General features: G+C 42.9%; 1 pseudogene; it reads right to left on the bottom strand.

Moving 5' to 3' along the window:
• Nucleotides 1–681: 681 nt before the first annotated feature.
• LOC105890615 lies at nt 682–21,091 on the bottom strand (annotated as a pseudogene).
• Nucleotides 21,092–21,984: the final 893 nt, after the last annotated feature.

Here is a 21,984-nt window from a genome sequence, read left to right as displayed (position 1 = left end):
TCAAGTGTTGTGGTTCATGTGAGGCTTCGTAAATCTGGGTAAGTGTTTGGTGCTGTAGATGTGTGTGCGTGTGCATGTGTGTGAGTGAATTTGCAGCTGTGCGAATCTGCAGTAGAAATACTGTCTCTAACCCTCCACCTAGACTCGAGAGAGCGTGGACATTTCCTCTCCCTGGCCTGGAGACTCAGACTGGGTCCTGCCCCCTCATGGTTGTGGGGTGGGGGTCGACGGGTCAAGAAGGACTAAAAGAAGCCTGCCGTCCCCGAACCCACACCTCCACCACCCTCCCTCCTTCCCTTTGAAAAGAACAAAACGAAAAAATGAATTTCAGGGACACTCTTGGTTGTTTTATTGTTGATTTGCTTAGATTGAGGACAGCCTATATATTTAAAATATCTTCTATATATATATATGCAGCTCGTTCACAGATGGACAGATTATTAAAAAGCAAAAGATCTTAAAAGTTAATAAAGATGATGCAGTTGTCACAAACATGTATCAAAATCTTGTGTGTGTGTGTGTGTGTGTGTATGTCTAACAGAAACATGCTGTAGCTGAGGCAGGCGAGCACTAGTCTGTATCCTGTACATGTGTGTGCTGCGTATTCCCTGCAATCTTGTCAAGATGGCAGAGAGTGTGCCAGAGGTTTCTAGTGGGTGCCAAAAACGACAGTCAGTCAGATGGTCATCATATTTGTATTGTTTATTTTCATCATTTTCATTAGTTCAAGGACGGCTTGAAGGGGGCAATAATTTATCTCAGTATTTGGCATGCCTGAAGGTTACTACACACAGCACGCTAGTTTATGGTAGTCTTTCTGACCAGATATACCCATGGGCTTACTTCAGAATCACATCAAAATGCACACCTTGGATTTATTTCCTCTTTATTTGAAAGATCTTAAGCAGCTCAGTGGCTGTGACATGCATTAAGTTTAACTTCTGCTGCCCTAAATGCAACTGCAACTGCTAGTACTTGAATAACTACTTCAACTAACACAAGGTCAAAGTCCATTGGAACAGTGTGGTTGCAATTCCTCGATGGTACATTCCAAACGGCACGTCAACGTTTTTTTTCTTGAGTTGGCACTATTGCACTATTCTTTCACTGCAGTTAAGCAAAGACAGACGTCTACACTGACACAAAAACAAAAGTAAACTCACTAGACATCTTCATATTAAATGTGCCAATTTGTTTGTACAGATTAAGAAGCACTGTTAAATACATCTTCAGGCTTGTTACATCGCTTCTGTTCAAGGCATCAGCTGTCGACTTGCTTCTGTTGACTCTGTGATCTGCAAAAAGAACCAATCGGGTAAATGTCAGTTTGCGCGTTTTTTGGCCATCTGAATAGGCTAAGACGCTATGAATAAGTGTGCAGTAGTCGTAGTCAGCGTGTGACCCAGTGACTCACAGTTGTTGGGTTCTTACCTTCACTATTACCTGCTCCTTTGAATGCACACGTAGCCTGTTGACCTGAGTCTCAGCCATATCGGCCCTCTCCTCTGCGTCATCTAGCTCGTGCTGGATTTTCCTGAACCTGGTCATGTTGCTGCTCATATGCTCCTCCTGGTGGTGACAGATGGCCAAGCAAGTTATTAGCTTAGAAGCTACTCTTAAGAATACAGGCACAGCCAGCCTGACGAGGAAGCACTGAAGACTCGCGTGTAATAATTTGTTTCACGAAGATGTAACAGATAACAGAGTATCCCTCTATTTATTCACTACTGAAGGAACACAAGGGCTGTAAAAATCAATGTTTTTGATCAATCAAGGCATTCTTTTTTATAAAAAAGGGACTCACTGCTTCCACAGCCTGCCTTTTGTAGGATTTCACTTTGGTTTGCAGCTTTTCAATCAGGTCCTGCATCCTTAGCAGGGTCTTCCTATCTTCCTCTGTCTGCAGAAACAATGACAAAGTATTGGGTGAAGAAAATTAAGAATTATGAATCAATGAAAAGTGCGCTTAAATGAATATAAAAAAACACACAGACGTTTCAGAGGTAGTCTTTTTAGCGGTCCAAGCAGCGAAGTGATCCTTTTTTTTCAATCCAGCAAAGCAGTGTTAGATTTCAATTTGGTTCAAATCACTTGTTCGTGTGCTTGGACCCCCATGATCGCTGCTTGTGGGCTATAGTTGGACTATTGTTACATCCCCAGCACAACACAAACACAAACAATGACTAATAATGCTAATAATTAAACTTAAGCAGATTGAATGCTTGTCAGTGTTGGGGAGAAGCAGTTGCAGTAGTTTAACTACATTCACTTTTGCATAGCAATTTAAGTAGTTAAATTACTTTTTTACAATTTTTTGGGGTAATTAACTACTGAAAATACAAAATAATTTGGGCCATAAAAAGAAAGGAACAATTTTTTTATTTATTATTTTACCACTGCATCTCTACTGTAATGAACCCCATCTGACTATCCCCGCACACTTTTTCTCTCATCCTGACCCCTCAGGCAGCCACCACCACACTTGACCTTTGTGTCGCGCATGTGCAAAAGGGCGGGCGTCATCATAGATAAATCTCCCGAATCTCAGCCCGGGGAAGAATCACCAAGGCCATACTTAAGCAAATGCATGACTCAGACTAGCTCCAGCGACAAAACCTACATTTCACCTGGCTAACTGAGTAATCCTGCTGGGTGCAATACCCCACCTGGACTCTAGAAGGCAGATGTCTGACTGATGGACATTGTATATAAAACCAAAGTTGACATTTCTTGCACCTGAATAGTATAGTATTTTATTTTGTTGGTTTATGTGAACAAGTGGGCACTTTTTGCAATAAACTCAATTGAGTGGCATTTTTTGCTGCCATCTGATTTTTGTATTAAAAATTTGTTATGATTTTGTATCAGCTTTAGTTAACCAAACTAGATTTCTCCCTAGGGTAGCTTTGCTGTTGTTCATCTTCTTTCAGTGTGAAGTAATTGGTAGCTTGCAAAGCTTGGGGGAGCTTCCCCCAACACTGATGCTTGTGTATAGCTATTCTAATCAAAGGCATTGGTGTTCCGTACCTGATGAGTGAGCTCCTTGATCCTTCTCTCATACTTGCGCATGCCCTTCTGGAACTCAACAGTCTTCCTCTGTTCAAACTCGAGCTCACTCTCCAGCTCTCTCACCTGGAACAGGCACAGCATTTCAATTTCACACCGATGAGGATTAACCTCTGACCCCACCCCCAGAGTATGTCTTAGCTCGAAAATCATTGGCTGGTTCCTCACCCTAGACTCCATTTTCTGCATCTGCTTCTTGCCTCCCTTGAGGGCCATCTGCTCGGCCTCTTCCAGACGCAGCTGCATGTCTTTGACGGTCTGCTCCATGTTCTTCTTCGCCCTCTCCAGATGAGCGCTAGTGTCCTGTTCTTTCTTTAGCTCCTCGGCCATCATGGCTGCCTGGGTTTTGGGAAGGTCAAGAGAAAAAAATCAATGAAATTGCGTTTGTCAATATATTCAAACCGTTTTGTCATAAAGATGTGACCAAATGGTGGTGTCTTTCCATACTTTGCCCTGTAGGTGGCAGTCAAGTGCCATCAACTAGTGCTGTGCATTGAGATCAGGAGGGAACTTACATCTGTGATGGCCTTCCTGGCTTTCTCCTCTGCATTCCTGCACTCCTGCACGACATCATCAGCCTCTCCAACTAGCACTGTGAGGTCAGTCTCCATTTTCTTCTTCTGGTTCAACACGGCTGTGTTCTGGAAAATCAAAGAAACGTGTGTAGTGTGTTATTAGTCTGCTGCAATGTTATCTCAGAGTGAATCAGTTCATCACCATTCGAAAACGAACAGTAAGGGTGGAAACTGTCTTTAATAAAAATGTAGTACCTCCTGTATAAATGAATCTTTCTTTAATGACACAGTAATCAAAATCTTGTCTTGTCTGTGTAAGAAGACTTTAGTAACTACGACTACATCACGCGAGAGGCTGAGCAGGTGAGCTCACCTGGCAGTGCAGCAGGTTGACTCTTTCCGTGGATTCCATGAGCTCCTGTTCTGCCAGGCGGCGCCCACGGTCCGTTTGCTCCACAACGGAACGTAGTTCCTCCACCTCAGCGGCCAGGAGGATGCACCTGCGTTCCGTCAGTGAAGTCTGCTCTTTGAGCTGCTCGTTCTTGTGGACGGTTGAGTCCAACTCGATGTGCAGCGACTGAAGGGTCAAAGGTCAAAGCAGAGCCATTGAAGCTACTCCCTTGGGATTTACTGTCTCACCACAAGACATCCAGGTGTATGTATGCTTTATGTTATGTAACACAGAAGAATCCAGCATTTTAAAAAGGCACTTATCTCCTCCAATTCAGTGAGTGGATTCATGCATGCATTAGTTACCACAGTCTGTGTTTAAACAACTGTACAAATTTGCAGATGCAGAAAGTCTGCAAGCAGAAATGTTGAAGATCAACTGAAGAAGGGAATTCAAGTTCTAATTTCATACATATATTTCGCCTTGCAATGGATGTTCTCCTGCTCAGTCAGCTGTTCATATGATCATGACGATCATATTTCTGCCTCTGTGTTTAGTTCTCTTTCCTTTCTCTTGCCTCCATCTCACCTTGATCTGGGTCTGTAAGTGGTGGACCACATTTCTGGGATTCGGCAGCCTGTCGGTTGGCATAGCTGAGCCGGACCTCCATCTCATTCAGGTCTCCCTCCATCTTCTTCTTAAGGCTCAATGCTTCATTGCGGGATCTGAGCTCGGCATCAAGGGTGAGTTGCATGGACTCAAGAGTGCGTTGGTGGGTACGACTATCAGGTAAAGGGAACAAGTAAGAAGAACCATTAGATGTTGATTGAAGTGATTTTGGTCTTAGTGTGAAAATGTTTTGGTCTTAGTGTGAAATTTTTTTTTATATTTTATATTTACACGCTAGTTTATTTTTTACAATACGCTGAAGAGAGTTGCTTGACACTGCTTTACTGCACTGACTTTTAAACAGTGCCTTACATTGCTGCTTGTGAAATTAATTTTGGTACTGGTACTGTGTCTTACCGGAGGTTGTCAATCTCTTCATCCCTTTCAGTCAGCTTCTTCTCAATCTCAGTTTTGAACTGGGTGAGCTCAAACTGCATGCGTAGTGTCTTACTCTCCTCGTGCTCCAAGCTACCCTGAATCCATGAAAAAGACAAACAGGCTGAATTTACATATCAACCTATATAAGTTAGAGAACAATCAATCAGAGTTGTGAATGTGTACCAAAGTGTACTTGCTTTGACAGTAACCAATCCATTAAACCAATGTGTGAAATTGGATAATATTATATTTTCCTGCCAGAATATGCTTTTATTTTTCTCCTCTAATGTCTTATGAAACACGAAAGAAGCCAGAGCTTACCTCTACTTCCTCCAATGCTGATTGTATGTCGCCCTTCTCAACATCTAGTACTTTCTTTATCTTCTCCAGCTCATGGATGGTCTTCCCACCCTGGCTGATCTGGTCAGCAAGGTCTGCAATCTCCTCTGCAACCAGATGTGTTATAACATGTCATTATTTAATTATAGATAAGGGCCAATGTGTACCAGAACACATCTTTTAGTCTTACAGGAGAACATTATTATCGTAAGTTTGGAAGCATATTAATTATGGACAACAAAAACTATTGGTGGTATTGTTAATGTTTTGTCCTAGTGTCTTTCGCCGCCGGGTAGACGCCTCCGCAGTCTCAATTCAAGGACTTAGAAACTTAGGAGGAGTTTTTAATTCCTTATTTTATTTATTTTTTTGCACAGTGTGGAGCGTAGACCCTTTTACATTTCACTACATGTTCGTGTATGTTACAAATAAAGCACTTGAACTTGAACTTGAACATGAAATAGTGTCATGTAGAATTGTCTTGTGGCGGATCAAATATCACGCTTACCCTGCAGGTTCTTGTTCTCCCGTTTGACTGTTTCCAGGTGGTCGAGCGCCTCCTCGTAGCAATTCTTGAGCTTAAAAAGCTCGGTGCTGAGACTGCGCGCCTCCTTCTGGGAGGAGTCCAGCTCGGTGTGCGACTCCTCGTACTTCTGCCTCCACTCCAACAACACCTGGATCAGTTAACACAATCTTCAGTTGCAATGTTAAGGCAAGGCAAAATTAGCACAGCTAATACACAGGAGAGTGTGTTTTTCCATAATGAGCAGAGGATGGAACCAAAATACTTTAAGAAAAAAAAAAAGGGAATTCGTCAGATAGCTGTTTGTATCACTAACTTCGAGGGCAGTATATAGACGTTTTGCATTGTTGGATTGATAAAATTCTCTGAAATGGCCACTCATGCGCTGACCTTATCAAAGTTGCGTTGCTTCTTATCCAGGGCGGTGGCTACAGCATTGGAGCGTTCCAGATCCACCATCAGGTCCTCGATCTCAACCTGCAGCCTGTTTTTGGTCTTCTCCAGAGAGGCACACTTGGCGTTGGAGGCCTCCACAAACTCCTCGCTGGTCTGCAGGCGCGCAACCAGCTTCTTCCTGTAGGCAAAGTCATGCTTTTAAAATGGGTAGATATGTGTCCACACGGACGGTGTAGTTGTCGGATGTGGTATTTACATAGCTTACAAGAAACTGTATTGCGTAAAATTTGTAATCAGTGTTCATAATGGCACAGTGGTCCTTTAGTTTGAATGGAGTTCAATGGTAGTTCCACTGATTCCATACCAGGAGACGTAAGCTCTCGTCAAATATCTACATCTTCACTCCACATTGTCTTAATTGTCCAGATTTCTTAATGTAGATGCAATTCAGCCTATGCTGCATTTACCTAAACCCTCAGACTTAATGCCTAGTATCTAGTAGATCCTGTAGTTGCGGTCCTTACTTGGCCTCCTCCAGCTCCTCTGTCCTCTGGATGGCGTCGGTCTCGTATTTGGTTCTCCACTGGGCCACCTCGGTGTTGGCGTGGGACAGGGCGCGCTGCAGCTCCGACCTGGCCTCCTGCTCCTCCTCCAGCTGCTCCCTCATCAGGTCACAGTCATGGCGGGAGGACTGCAGCGCATGGGCCAGGGCATTCTTCGCCTGATGGACGCGCAGAGAAAAAGACGTGAAGAAGAGCGACTTGCCCGGTCTAACTGTACCGTATGACGGCCAATACTTGCCGAATACCTGACGAACGTGATTCATCAGGAATATTAGAACCAAGCTATTATATATTGCCATTTTATATGATTTAGTAATCTTCTGGTGTACAAACATGTCAAAATGATGAATAAAACATTGAATTGTAAAAGAACAATATTTCATTTAACTCCATATGAAATGACAATCACAGGCAAAACGCCTATGTTAAAAGGGAATGTTCAATGCCAGTGAGATTTCTTCTGACCTTGCTCTCCTCTTCATTGTGTTTCTTCATCTCCTCCATATTGTGGCAGAAGTTGATCTTGGTGCGCTGGAGCTGCATGACCAGCACCTCCCTCTCCTCCAGTCTACGAGTCACCTCGGCTGATTAGAGAGAGAGACAGTCAATACAAACTAGGAGCCTTGGACAGCAAAACTTCGCATAGGAAAATCTTCACAGTTTCTCACTAATTTTTCAGTTCTAAACTAATTTCAAAAACTATATTCAATCAATTTAGAAAGTGAAAATGATGTCTCTGTCTATACATTCTATATCTGTAAATGTCTAAATATCTGTAAGTAAAAATGTATTATACAGGCGATTATGTCTATATACATTGAACTGCATTACACTAGTTCACTGGTGAGGAATGCGTGGCCTACCACACTCGGTCTGGGCGCGGGCTTTCTGGGATGTCAAGTCCATGAGTTGCCTTTGCATTTCATCAATCTTCGCCCTGGCCTCATTCAGCTGATCCTCGTACAGCCTGCACATCTTCTCAATGGCAGTCTGGTGGAAGGAGATAAGAAAGCGATTCAGTTGTTTGGAGTTTATTTTGTGTAAGAAATCATAATCTGAATGTTGAAGCACAGAATGACTGACATTGTTTGTTTGGTGTTCTTTCTTCATTGTAACAGACCCTGCTGTCTCACTATGAACAGGGGTGCTGCTAGAAATTGTAGGCTTCCTAAAAAATGTCATTCTCTATAAACTAAATATGAATGACCTGCCTGGCCCCCTGACACTTCCAGGTTTCCCAACCCTGCCGACGAGTGATGTTGGATTAAGTGGAAACTTCATGCTCTGTGCTCCATCTCTCACCTTGCCCTTTGCCATGTGCTCCAGGTTGGATGCCAGGTCGTCGGCCTCCATCTTGGCCTCGGCCTTCTCCTTCTCCAGCTTCTGCTTGATCCTCTGCAGGTTGTCGAGCTGTTCCCCCAGCTCCAGCACGCTGTCGGCGTGCTTCTTGCGCAGCATGGCCGTGGTGGCCTCATGGTGCAGCGAGGCCTCCTCCAGGTCGCGGCGCATCTTCAGGAAGTCCGCCTCGCGCTTCTTGTTCATCTCGATCTGTGCCGCCGTGGCGCCGCCCGCCTCCTCCAGGCGCTCGCTCAGCTCCGCCAGCTCCTGGGAGAGCTCGCCGCGCTGTTTGTCCGCTTTGGACCTCGCCACGCGCTCAGCATCCAGCTCCTCTTCCAGATGCTCAATGCGGGCCTTCGGAGAAGATGACAACAGACTGTTTAACCAAGACTCCTGTTACAATGTAAAATGACTTTACCAGGAAACTAAATGAGTCTCTAAGCAACTCTTTCCAGTGTTTCTACAGGCATCCAGGAGTTGGGAACTTCTGTTAAATAATGTACAATAAGTACCTGCACTTCTTTAATCTTCTTCTGTAGCTGAATGATCAGGGATTGTTCATCTTCCAACTTAGAGCCCATCTGAACCATTTCAAAGTCTTTCCTGTTTGAAAGTAAAGAGCATTACTTGTTGGAATCACATGGAATACTTCATATGTGCGTGTAGGCTATTGACCAGCTACGACATGGTTATGTCCATTTTAAGAAGGGTTCAAGGAAGGTAAGGTCTCCCTGTATTGTTTTTAGACACTCACTTTTTGAGCTTCTCCTCCATCTGCTGCTTGTCATTTTCCAGGCCTGCAGCAGATTCAAGGGCGATCTTGAGATCCCCCTCCAGCTTTCGCTTGACCCGCTCAAGATCCGTGCGGACCTTCTTCTCCTGCTCCAGGGAACCCTCCAACTATGGAGACCATCAACATGTGTATGAGAAAGACAATCAAATAGACAAACACACCAACTCAGTTAATCTTTGGATTATTCACTGTTCATGTCCTCATGCATAGTATAAGATAACGTCTCAGAGGTACGCATTAGACCTATCCAGAAACTCACGTCATCCACTTGCTGCTCCAGTTTGATCTTGGCCTTGCTCAGCATGTTGACCTTGTCCTCCTCTGCCTGCAGGTCCTCCAGGACTTGCTGGTGGGCCTCCTGGAAAGCCTTCTTCTCATTGGACAGCTTCTGGATAGACTCATCCAGGGTGGCCATCTCCTCAGTCAGGTTCTTCACCTGTGTTCATGTCAGAGGGACTGGGTCAACTACGGTCCGCTTCAACAGTTGTCAGTAGTTTAAGAAAGAGGCACCTTGTGTCAAATGGCCTTTGTGGGCCCTTTTTCTGCATTCATCAAGACTAATTTCAGCACCTCTTACCTTGTTCTCGGTGGCATGTTTCTCCTTCTCCACCTTGGCCAGGGTGATCTCCAGGTCATCAATGTCCTTCTTCAGCTCGGCACACTCGTCTTCCAGCTTGCGCTTCTTGGTGAGGATGCTGGAACTGACCTCCTCCTCGTCCTCCAGCCTCTCCATCAGCTCCTTCACTTTGCTCTCCAGCTGAAGCTTGGCTTTAATCAGGAGGTTGCAGCGATCCTCTGCATCAGCAAGGTTGTCTTGTTCCTGAGGATGAATATAGCAATAATGATGTTAATAAACAATAAAACTGTTATATTATGCTACAAGTACTGTATCATTATTTGTTTAGTTTATGATATGGTATTAATAAGATAAATAATCTTGCCTGTCAAATACCCTTACATTGATATGTGTACATATTATTTATAACATTTATAAACTATATATTATAATTACATTTATAATATAATATATTATAGATAATATATATATATATATAAAATAATATAGATGTAGTATATAATGTACAGTACAGGGCACAAGTCCTGTGTCCCATAATGCATCACCACTGGTACTCACCGCCTGGAGCTGCAGGGAGAGATCGTTCTTCTCCTGGACCAGGGACACCTGCTTCTCCTCCAGCTCCTTGCGTTTGGCTTCAGACCTCTCATAGGCCTCCTTCAGCTTCTGATACTCCTCCTTCAGAGCGGCCAGCTCCTTCTCTGTTGCTGCGCTCTTCAGCAGGGGCTTGATCTTGAAGAAGAGGGTCATCCAGGGCCAATTCTTCACCGTGTAAAAGGCTCGTATGTTCCACTGGATGACCATGATGGCCTCCCTGTAGAGGGGCAAAAAAACATGGCACTTGGAATTAAAATGGAAAAAGCAGCACAGTCGCTCTCACATTCGCAAAAAATCACATCATTGTGTGTGTGATGTTAAGTGCACTGTGGTGAGAATTTCGTTTTTTTTTTTCTTGAAGTGAGGTACAAACTTTTGTGTTGTTTTCCACTAGCTTTCCTTGTTTTCTGGATGTGTGAGTCAAGTTCTATGTTGTGAATTTGTGAAAGGATAGGTAAAGTTGGGCTCTTGTTACCACTGCACAACTTTATTGAGTTCAACATGTTCTTTTTTGAAGCTGCATTTGAAGAACGATGAGAAGTGTGAGTGCAGGAAACAACCTGATCTAAAAACTCACTTTTCACTCTTTTGACATTCCCTTCAAATGACTGTAAACAGTCAACTTTTTTTTACAGTCATTGTTCCCTTCCTTCTCATCTCTTCTCCTCTCCCATTTCATTCCTTGACCCATCCTTGCTCTGGGTTTATGTGTGACATGCTATTCATCTTGACAGTCCATCTCTAGCCCCCCCCTTGCTCTCCATTGTTCTAAATTAGCCCTGTGCTCCGAACACCCAAATACGGACAGGATCACACAGCCCATTGTGTCATGTGGCTGTGTGTGTGACGGCCAACGCGCCAGCCCGTCCGGTGGGGGTAAATCAATTCCGGATTGCTGGCATGGTGACACACACTCTGCAAGTCAAAGGTTGGCTTGAGGTCGTTGATTATCTGAAACCAAAGAGCCCCGTGAAACAGGAGGACTTAATCCCCTGTCACCTGGACTGGTATTCCAGGGATGCGGTTGTTCTTAGCTATGGCCAGTCTGGACAAAGGAGACAGCAGAAGAATGGAGTTTATTTTTGTACACGGGGCAGCAGGGGGGGTTGACTGGGTTTGGACAACTGGCATGAGGGCTCTGGGTGATACTGGACCCCCCCCCCCCCCCCCCCCCAACTGTCACCCCCCCACCCCCCAGTATGACTATGACACACACCTGCTCCTGTTGTAGGAATGGCCCAGGCAGTGGCTTATGTGTGTTTTTTTAAACAGGCGTTCTCCACGGGGACCACACACAAGCCCATACATGTACGTGTGGACACGCCGCCTGGCACACGTCTCGCCACAGCTGCGCCATGCCTCGGGCATTTCTCGCGTGCAACAACCTTCTTAAATGTGCTCTTACACACACATACACACCCATGGTCAAATCCTCACACATTCGTCAAGTGCCAGGGAATTATCATTAAATTAAGCATTAAATTAAGAGACAATCTGGAGCAGCCTTAGAGACACGCTTGAATGTGATAAATACCACAGTGCTTTAAATCACCCGTGCCAATGCTGAGACACTTTTAACAGCTTAGACGACCACCGCACTATAAGCAACGTGATAAAGATCTCTTTAGACAGGATGAGTGTGAGCTATAACGATAATATATATCCATTCATACACTGTTCCGTTAGCTGGTTCCAATGACAGCTTTAGGAACGCATAAGGTTCCCTTAGCTAATGTTTGATGGATAAAAATAGTTTTCCCAGAAAACGTGTAATTTTCTGGGTGATTCCAAACTTTTGAACGGTAGTGTACCTACCCTGTACTGCGAGCTGATGCATTAACGCACAAGGTTCCTTAAGCTAATAGTGTGTGATGGTGCTGGGTGGTTCTCACCTCTCTTTCAGGAACTTCTTGCGTTGCATCCTCATGATCTTGCCCCGGCACATGGCCTGGATCATCGTGATGATCTTAGCCAGACGCTCATCTCTCATGTCCTCCAGCTCTCCCAGAAGACCAGCCTTAAAGAACACCTGGAGAGACCAAAACACGGGCAAGGTTTCAAAAGTTTTTTTTTTTTTGTGGGGGTTTCATTCGTTGAAATGGAGTCACACAGTTGCCAAAGACATGATGAATTTGGAAGCTTTAGTGAGGTAAGACAACCTAAGAGTGCCTTCTATACCTTAGTGTGGCCAAATTTGTACTGTGTGTCTTCAATGTCGAGGGAGCTGAGCAGTTTCTGAGCTGCCTTCTTGCTGTCCACATAGGTGTCCTCTGGGATGGCCAGAGGATTCAGAATACGGTAGCTGGAGACCAGAGAGAGAATTACAGGTCAGTGAGAAGGTTAATGCAACACTCATGAATGTTCAACACTCTGTGGGGAGAAAAACGATAATTTGATTTGACTGCATGATCCACTGTGGATAAGATGTAAAGGGAACAATCCGGGTATTTAGATACAAACAGAAACAGGAAGCTCCACTGAGTTTTAGCGGGTTTTGATTTCGTATTGTATTGAGTGTAGTATTGTATATTGTATTGTATTGAGCGTGGTCCCGAAGGTATGGAGTGTGGTATTGTATGTTGTATATTGTATTGTATTGAGTGTGGTACTGTACTGAATTGAGCATGGTCTTGTAATGTATATAGGGTGGTACTGTAATGTAGTGTGGTATTGAGTTAGGTGTGTATTACGTATGTATTAGGTGTGTATTACATGTGTATTATGTTTGTATTACGTATGAGGTGTCCTGCTCACCGCTGTTTGAACTCGGCGTAGAGAATGCGGTTGGGAAAGCCCTTCCTGCAGATTCTGATGCCTTCCAGCACACCATTACAGCGCAGCTGATGCAGGACCAGGAAAGGCTCCATCTCTCCTGAAAGCAGAACAGCGTGCTCACATTAGACCTGGTTCACAGGCCACGAGGGAACTTTAAATAACACAAAAGTACAGGAACTTTGAGCTTCGTACCTGGAGTCTTCGATTCATTTGGAATGATACAACGCACAAAGTGAGGCTGGGTGCTTCTCAAGTTAGTCATGAGCTTATTCAGGTTCTCCTAAAAAGGGGGAAAAGGCGAATAATGCTATGGTGAGGATCGATCACTCGACATTTTTTTAAACGCTCAGTGCCAAGTTAAAATGACAAAGTAAAGGAAGCCCACAGGCCTATGATAAATCTTAACTCTTGAAATCTTTGACTAATCAGAAACCCGATGCTCTTCTTTATTGCAGACTCTTACCTGTACCTTGTGCAGTGCCGTTGCCAGGGAGAGTGGAGATAGCACAGACTTAAAGTGATGTTCATGAGTTTATTTCCCTAAACATCACTGCAAGTCTTAACTAACTCCCTCTCTTGTCCAAAATGAAAGCCTTGCTATTTGGTGTAACCAATGCACCCACCATACTGAGATGAACACAAAAGCCCTGTGTAGACTGTTGTTTCAAACTAATAGCGATCTTAAAAAAAAAAAAACACAGTCATGCTATTGCTTTGATGGTGTGAAGCAGTATTTGCAGACACAGATGGGCCTACCTTGTGCAACTGTGAGACCGTTTGGAAAGATGCTCCTTTTCTCCTTTTCTCTTTAGCTTTAAGCTCACCAGCTGCAAATCATTGAGGAAAACAAATGACAAGTCTGTCAGTCTGACATTTCATTTTAGGCTGTCAACATAGGTTCAACGTGCCTAATTTAAAATGACCACCTACTTGAATCACCACCTATGAAGTTCTCAAAGATGCTTGCCATCAACTTGTTCGAGGCCTTCTGGAAGCACCCAACTACTGTCTCATTCAGAGGATCTCTATTCTTGTCAAGCCAGCCAGTAATATTATATGGCACCTTGGAGAAAGAAAAAAAGGCATTTCATGGCAAATTTCCGAATAGCTTCAGTGTATCAATTTAGTCTAGACGACATTAAAATATATTGAGTATATACTTAATGTTTAAAATAATTGGGAGCAATTTCCGTATACAACACAAAAAAAATCCAATAACCACTTGATTTTGTGATCACAGCGTTATATACGTACCACTCCAGCATAGTGTACTAGCTCAAAGTGGCCTTCGTATTTGCGCTTCTTGTCAGGTTTGGGCTTGAGGAAGTTTGGTGACTTGCCAATGTGGTTGTCATAGAGCTTAGCCTTAAGGCTGTTGTCTGTTGCTTTGGGGAACATGCATTCCTCCTCCATAATGGATAATATACCCATAGGCTGCAGACAAAACAAAACATATTTAAAAGACTTGTCTCATCATCCCTCTCTTTATCTTCATCTTTCTCTCTCTCTCTCTCTTCCTCTTACCAACAACACTCACTCTCTCACACACACAGTAAATATTAGCAAATATTACACACTGACTTTTTCAGTGAAGTAAGATATGCTAGTGAATACATTAGGAATCTGCACACACCCTCTCAATGAGGTCAATGCAAGCTTGCAGGTCCAAGCCAAAGTCTATGAAGGTCCAGTCAATGCCCTCTCTCTTGTACTCCTCCTGCTCCAGGATGAACATGTGGTGGTTGAAGAACTGCTGCAGTTTCTCATTAGTGAAGTTGATGCACAGCTGCTCAAAGCTGTTGAACTAGTTGGGATGAGGAGAACGTGATGAAAGCGAGAGGGAAAAAAACACAAGATAGGATTATTATTGCAATTAAGATTACAACGGCTAATTGCAATTTATTTGAGTTCTTTAGGCTTTCTGGCACGGCTTCTATTCCATTCTGTTCTATTCTGTCTATTTGTGTGTAGCTTCATTAATGGGTTAGCTCCACCCTTCCGAGATGATCAAGGCATTGCAACAGAAATGCTGGATAGAAGGCTACTGCTTCAGAACATTCATTGAGAGTAAAGACAGAAACGTTTTTTTATTGCACTGATCATACCTCAAAGATTTCAAATCCAGCTATGTCCAGAACTCCGATGAAGTACTGCCGTGGAATGGCTGTGTATAGAGTCTTATTGATCCGCTCCACGATCCACCTGAACATGCGGTCGTAAGTGGCTTTAGCCAACGCACCAACAGCATAGTTCACCTATATGGATACACATATGAAAAGACCCTAATGTTGATAATATTGCAGGTATTCATCATGTATATTGCTCATAAATTAAATGTATGTCTCCAATGACACATTATTTTACACTGTTATTGTTATATTAAGTATTATAGTATCACTTAAGTATAGTGTAACACTAATTATCAGTGAGCAACATTAAAGCTTGATCCTAATCTCAATCTTTTTATATGGAAATGCAAAGCATTGTTGCTGTTACACTAGTTGTCGTTATTGTTACTCATTGTTCCATTTGTTACACTGTACTACTTTTAATAGCGTCGTTACAATGTAACAAGGGCATAGTAATATAAAGTGAGACCAGTTATCCTTATTGGTCATTGCAGTTCTACATAAATGATTCTATATTCTCACCTGCTCAACCGTCTGGCCCTTGACGATGTACTCATTCCCCACTTTCACCCTTGGGTTCAGTAAACCCTTGAGGAGGTCTGCTGAACTGATGCCCATCAGGTAGGAGGCTTTGTCAGCGCCTGGTGCGTGTACACACCCACACACACACACACACCCACCCCCCCCCCCCACACACACACACACACATACACACACACAACAGAAAAGTGTTAAAAAAGGTCCATATATTATAGCAGGGACTATATGTGTCAGTTTTTACCACGGGGGACCCCCCCTAACATTTATGATACATATCTTTAAAATATAAAACTGCTATAGGAAGTGTGTGTGTGTGTGTGTGTGTGTGTGTGTGTGTGTGTGTGTGTGTGTGTGTGTGTGTGTGTGTTTGAGTGCAGCTCTTACTCTCAGTCCCGTCACCCTCTGCCTGCTCCTCTCTCTGCCTCGTCTTGAACTTCATGTTGCCAAAGTGCATGATGGCGCCGACGATCTTGTAGCAGCTGTACTTCTCCTCTGGTGTGAAGCCAAGCGTGTCCATGGCATGCTGAGGTGGTTGGAGTCAGATGTTATGACGTTACAGGCGACAGAAAACAAAACGAAACAGCATGAGAGGGATAAACAGAAATAACAAAGTGACTGTAAGCAGATATCCACCAGGGGCCCCACTAGATAGCAAGTGTTAATACAGGCATAAATAACACTGGCCACAGAGAAACTGACTCCATGATGGACCCGGCCAGGGACCAACCCAGATGTGACCCAGAGCCAGCAGTAATCAGGATCCTGTTCTTCAGGGGTGCAGCTGGATATCGTGCGCCCCCTGAAACATCTCAAACCCTGCAGTTTAAATCTCAAATATTTAAACCACCAGGCTTGCTCTAGGGCCCCTGTCTAGCAAGCCCCCCCCCCCCCACACACACACACACCCACACACACCCACACACACACACACACACACACACACACAACCACCCCCCTTTGACACGCCCCTGTCTGTTCTTACATCTGTGGCCATGAGCTCATCACCATCGTCCAGGTTGTCCACAGTGGTCACTCCCTGGGAGCAAAAGTGGAAGTCATAAGGATTGGAGGACACCAGCAGCATGTCTGTGTGCGAATGAAGAGCACATATTTTAGAGACGGCACACTCTGAGGAATTCATACAGATTCTGGAGAAAAGGGAATGCGTAGTAGTAGTGCTCTGGCTGGCTAGCGTACCTAGTAGCTCAGGTTTCCGCTGAGACATGATCTGGTAGTAGATGTGGTAACTCCTCTCTCCAGGCTGCTGGAATATCACTCTAGATTTTTCTAGAAGGTCTTGATTTGTGAAACATGAAAACAGACTATGAATACATAGTAGAACTTGACAAAACGGCAACAACAGCCACTTCTACATGAACATAATGTATGTAAAAGGTGACATCTAAACTCTTACAGATGTCAATATCAGCAGAGGCCAGTTTCCCCGTCGGACCAAAATGAATTCTGATGAACTTGCCCTGATGGACAACAGGAAAGAGAAAGAAACTATGAGACTTTTTGTCAGAACAATGGTCCAGTTAACAGTATCATAAGGTTCCAATGTGTTTGAAAGTATAACTGTTGCACTTACAAAGCGGGATGAGTTGTCGTTCCTAACAGTTTTGGCATTGCCAAAAGCCTCCATGGTAGGGTTGGCCTCAATGATCTGGTCCTCTAGTGTACCCTGAAGGAGGTCAAATAATACTACTAGTAGTGCCACAATGTCTTATGACACATCTGAATTTAAAAAACTGTGGAACGAGATGAAGAAGAAAAAAAAAGTATGCTTCTGAGGGAAGGTGACTGAGCGAGCAAAAACACAAGTTAAAAGACAGGGGCACAAGAAGGGATGAAAAACAAAACAAAACCAAAAATTAAAATCTCATTTCCAAAAAACAACCACATAAGGGGATGAGGGAAATGATGGTGAAAAAAAACACGAAAGCAAAAACAAAAACAGGAGGATTGTTGTGGAGAAGGGCATCTAATGACTGACAAAGCAATCTATCGGTTATTTTAAAGTTGGGTGTATTTGAGGGGTATTACCTAAAGGTGAGATACACACAACAAAATTCAAAAGGTAAAAAAACACAAAAGACAAAAAAATTGTTAAACAAAAAAACGAGACGCAAAAAGTAACAATGGATGATGGGAGGAGAAAAAAATGGCACAAAAAAGGAAAATGTCTGCCCTTACTCCTTTTTTTCCACCTGTTTCACCAAGCGCAGCTACAATGGCAAAATACTGAATTACGCGTTTCGTGTTGACAGTTTTGCCAGCACCGGATTCACCGCTAGGAGTGGTAGAAAAAGCATTAGCGTTGATTACATGAGAAAAAAGTAAATATGTATAAAAGTTCAGCTAAGTGATAAAAACCAAAAAATGGGAATGGTCATCAAAAACTACCATTCCCTGCTTTTTAAAATCTACATTTGTTAGGAGAGAACAATGAGTATGGAAAACAAAACTGTAGCTGTGATGTAACTAAATGAATTCAACGGGAAAACGTGGGACCGAAGAGGGTAATTCTACTCACGTGATGAGCATGGACTGGTTTTCACGATCTGGGGAAATAGAAACACAACAGATTTAGCGATGACTTGCAGCCAATCTTTATTGAAACAGGTGGCTATATATGGCACCTCCAGACTTGAGAAGGGCAGGGAGGTAGGAGGAGAGGTAGGAGGAGACTCACTCTGCAGCATGTGATTGTAGGCATTGTCCGCGATGGCGTAGATGTGGGGCGGGGTCTCATTGCGGCGTTTGCCCTTGTAAGCAGCGACCACCGAGGCAGAGTAGACGGGCAGCCACTTATATGGGTTCACTGTGACACAGAACAGACCAGAGTAGGTCTGCAGACCAGGAAAGAAACACATACACACACACACACACACACACACACACACACAGATATACAGAGAGAGAGAGAGAGAGAACTAATATTTAATGTTTAATAATTAACAATGAACCTGTTATATGTTTCTATACCACATTGTTACCTGTTTGTTTTTTATTGATTTATGTTAATTGTGCTTGTACATTTTATGTAAACATGCTTTGGCAACGTTGTATTGTATGCAGTCATGCCAATAAAGCCTTTTTTGAATTTGAATTTTGAATTTGAGAGAGAAAGAGATTTACTCAATCATTATTGAAAATGTGTCAATTAGGTGATTGGGGAGGCAATTCACACATAAACCTTTAGCACATTCTAGCAAAACTATCGTTCAAAAACACACTACTATTTTTACACTCTCACCACAGTCTGATCTTCTTAACTTAGTTTATCAAAGCCTAACATTGCAGACAGTGTGTGTGTGTGACTCACATAGATCATCCAGTTGCTGTATCGCCTTCGGAGGTTAAAGAGGACCGAGGCCTCGTTGAGGTGTGTAAGCATGGCCATATCCTCAATCATGTCAAACTTTGGGGGGTTCATCTGCTGAATGTCCTCCTCTTTCACAATCAACAGCTAAAATAAAAAAAATTACACAACAAAAACTCAGGCACACAGCAGAGCCATAATCCTCAGACACTCAGCAGAGCCACGGGGAAATTCTCAGCTGGCAAGGCAAAATAAAAAAAGTGCAATATCTAACTGACAATCAACAGGTTTGCATAAGTAAAAGCTAAGAAATGACAAATGCTAATAGCCGGTATACATTAATAAATATATCTTTCTGGTTGTCAATTAGGTTAGATGCTCCTCATCACCAAGCAGAATCATTTACTTTAATGTGTTTATTAACATTTGTTGGCGGCTACAATTATAGTCTGGCACAGTTTAACAATGACCGTAATCAATTGCTGACTTCTCAAAGCCTTCTTAACACTACTTCATTCGTAAGTTATACCTCAAGGTGTTCCTCGACGTTTCCATGCGTTTTTTTTAGAACTATTAGCTATGGGTAGGCTACCCTCTGTTAGAGATACTCTCTTAAGGTAGGTCTATACCGCTCTCAGCTGTAAACTAACAGTTTTCAGATAAAACTAATGTTTTAGAGCCTAAAACTGCTGTGCTAGTGTCTGGGCGTATGCACTGACTGCGATTTAAGCCCAAACTGTGTTGCATTCCATTTTGTGCTGCATTAAATTAAAAGACACAATATCCGTATATTTAAATCCCTTGCAAATATAAATCTATGAATAACACAGCCGTCCTTATTTGCGATTTTTTTACATTTCGATTTGCATATTATTTCTTGTTAAGGTTAATTAATAATATTCACTTACGCTCCAATCTGAGTCATGCCCATTATGTCATGCATGCTCAAAACTACGTGAATGACAATCGATCGAAACAAGTATTCAACCTCTTATTTTATATGTAGGAAGATGTCTTTTAGGTTTGGAAAACACGCGTAGAAAAGTAAGCAACTTTAAAATCTTCGTAAAATGTGAACATACAACGTCATCGGGAAACCTAGCCCAGGCCCATGTAGGCTACAAAACAAGCACTTTAATATTTTTTATAGTATTCTTCAACTTAATCTCGGGACCATTGCAAGCTATTTCCAGGGTACCCGTGGTTTTGCTACAAAAAGTAGATTCTGACAAAGTATTTCGTGATATCATCCTCAGACTACTTAAAATACTGAAGTGATTCCTGGCTATAATAAGAAACTAATGAAACACCAGAGCCAGCGTTACCGCATTTTCAGAGAAGCTAATATCGAGTCACTTACCCTTCCATCCTTAGTCTCAACGGTGGCTTTATCCCCGTCAACATCCTTCACTTCCACCTCTAAGTACGCCTCCTTCTCATCGGGAATGAACACACGCTTTTTGCCTGAACATAAGCGAGTGAGTGTATCATAACAAAACTCAAATAATGTTCTCAAACAATCATCATCATCATCAACAACTTCAGTTAAACTGAATTAGTGCATAAATGACCTAGCTACATTTTGCTAGTTACACGCTTTCCGCGCGCAATGAAATCCAATTTACTGAGCATGCAGGTGAGTTTGAATTCACAATGGAATATCAATTCACCGTACCGTCAAATGCATGGGCTTGAGCTGACAGTTGTTCCAAGTTAGTTTTGCGGAGGAATGAGGCCGCCTCCCCGAACTCTTTCATTTCCAAAAACAAGGACATGGTTATAAATTCCGGGCCCCGAACCAGTATCGACGCACCTGCAAATGTTCAGAGTAGATGTTATAGTCAGAGCGCTCTAGTTGAAACGAATGCATGTATTACCAACAATTGCGCACCTGTCCTCAACGAATTGCAGTTAAAAATAAGAAATAACTGACATGAAAGTCTTCAAAAAGAAGGTATTTAGATATCGAATCATTTCTTGCAGGAACAATTTACGAATTCAAAACTCCAGGTAAAAACACTTGTGACAAGAGGGCGCGAAACGGAGAGCGCATGCATTGCCGTACTAACCTTAGAGCACACACACCAGTTTGGCCTGAGCCTCTGAGGTTGGTCCCTTTTTATTGTCTCACTCAAGGTCAGGGTTAGAGGAGATATGTCAGAAATCTCCATGTGTCTTCAGTCCTCGGTACTTCATTGGTCGTTCCCCTCTGCCTGCCACGGACTGTCACAAAAGGCAAGCGGCATTTCTATCTCGGTGCACAAACCCATTGTAAGCTGGTTATTTTTAAAACCAAGGACACATTTGTCAAGAAATCTTATGTTTGTGTTTGTGTATTATATTTTGTAAATCATAATTATAAATTAATATCTAAACTAATTGTAAAGTTGCAATTAAAACATGATGGATGGTTTGGAACAACATCAACAGCAGTGGTTGTTCTAGGGTTTTATTTCATGTCAGGTTTCCATAACATGATGTAGGCCTACATGAATAGCATATATATTTCAGCTGTTTATATATGGCTGACCTGTGTAGTGTCAGCTTCAATCCTTTTGAATTTTAATTCGTTTTTTCCTGTGCGGGAATGACAGAATGTCAATTCAGCATTTCTGGGGGTGGGGTCTGATAATGTTGTCTCACAAATGTGTGAAAATAGCATGAATTAAATAGACTAGATGACTGAATGGACTGGTGCAGAAGTGGGAGGACACAATGGAAGCCCATTCAAAAAGGTTTGCAGCTCTCAAGCAGTGCTGAACCGGCTCACCCTATTTCTATGCTCTGTATTCAGTATCTGATTTCAAATAGTCCATACAGCACGTGCCCCTTGTCCATCTCCAGTCATGGCAGATGTCTGTGTTCAGTGGGATATACATTCATCAAGTTATAAATGGGAATCAACATATTGTGCTTTGATAGATTACCATCCTGTACGGTTCTCTGTTTGGTGTGACTTATTTTCTCATTCTCCACAGCCTCATTTTAAAAATAATAGCCTAGCTGATGGCACTTTTAAATATGAATACTCTCTTTAGTATAACCTTTGGAAGGTGCTCATTGTATGATG

The sequence above is a fragment of the Clupea harengus genome, chromosome 4, assembly GCF_900700415.2.
Source record: "Clupea harengus chromosome 4, Ch_v2.0.2, whole genome shotgun sequence".
NCBI classification, from domain to species: Eukaryota; Metazoa; Chordata; class Actinopteri; order Clupeiformes; family Clupeidae; genus Clupea; species Clupea harengus.
Note: the sequence above shows the minus strand (reverse complement) of the source record. Positions and strands in the feature narration are given on the sequence as shown.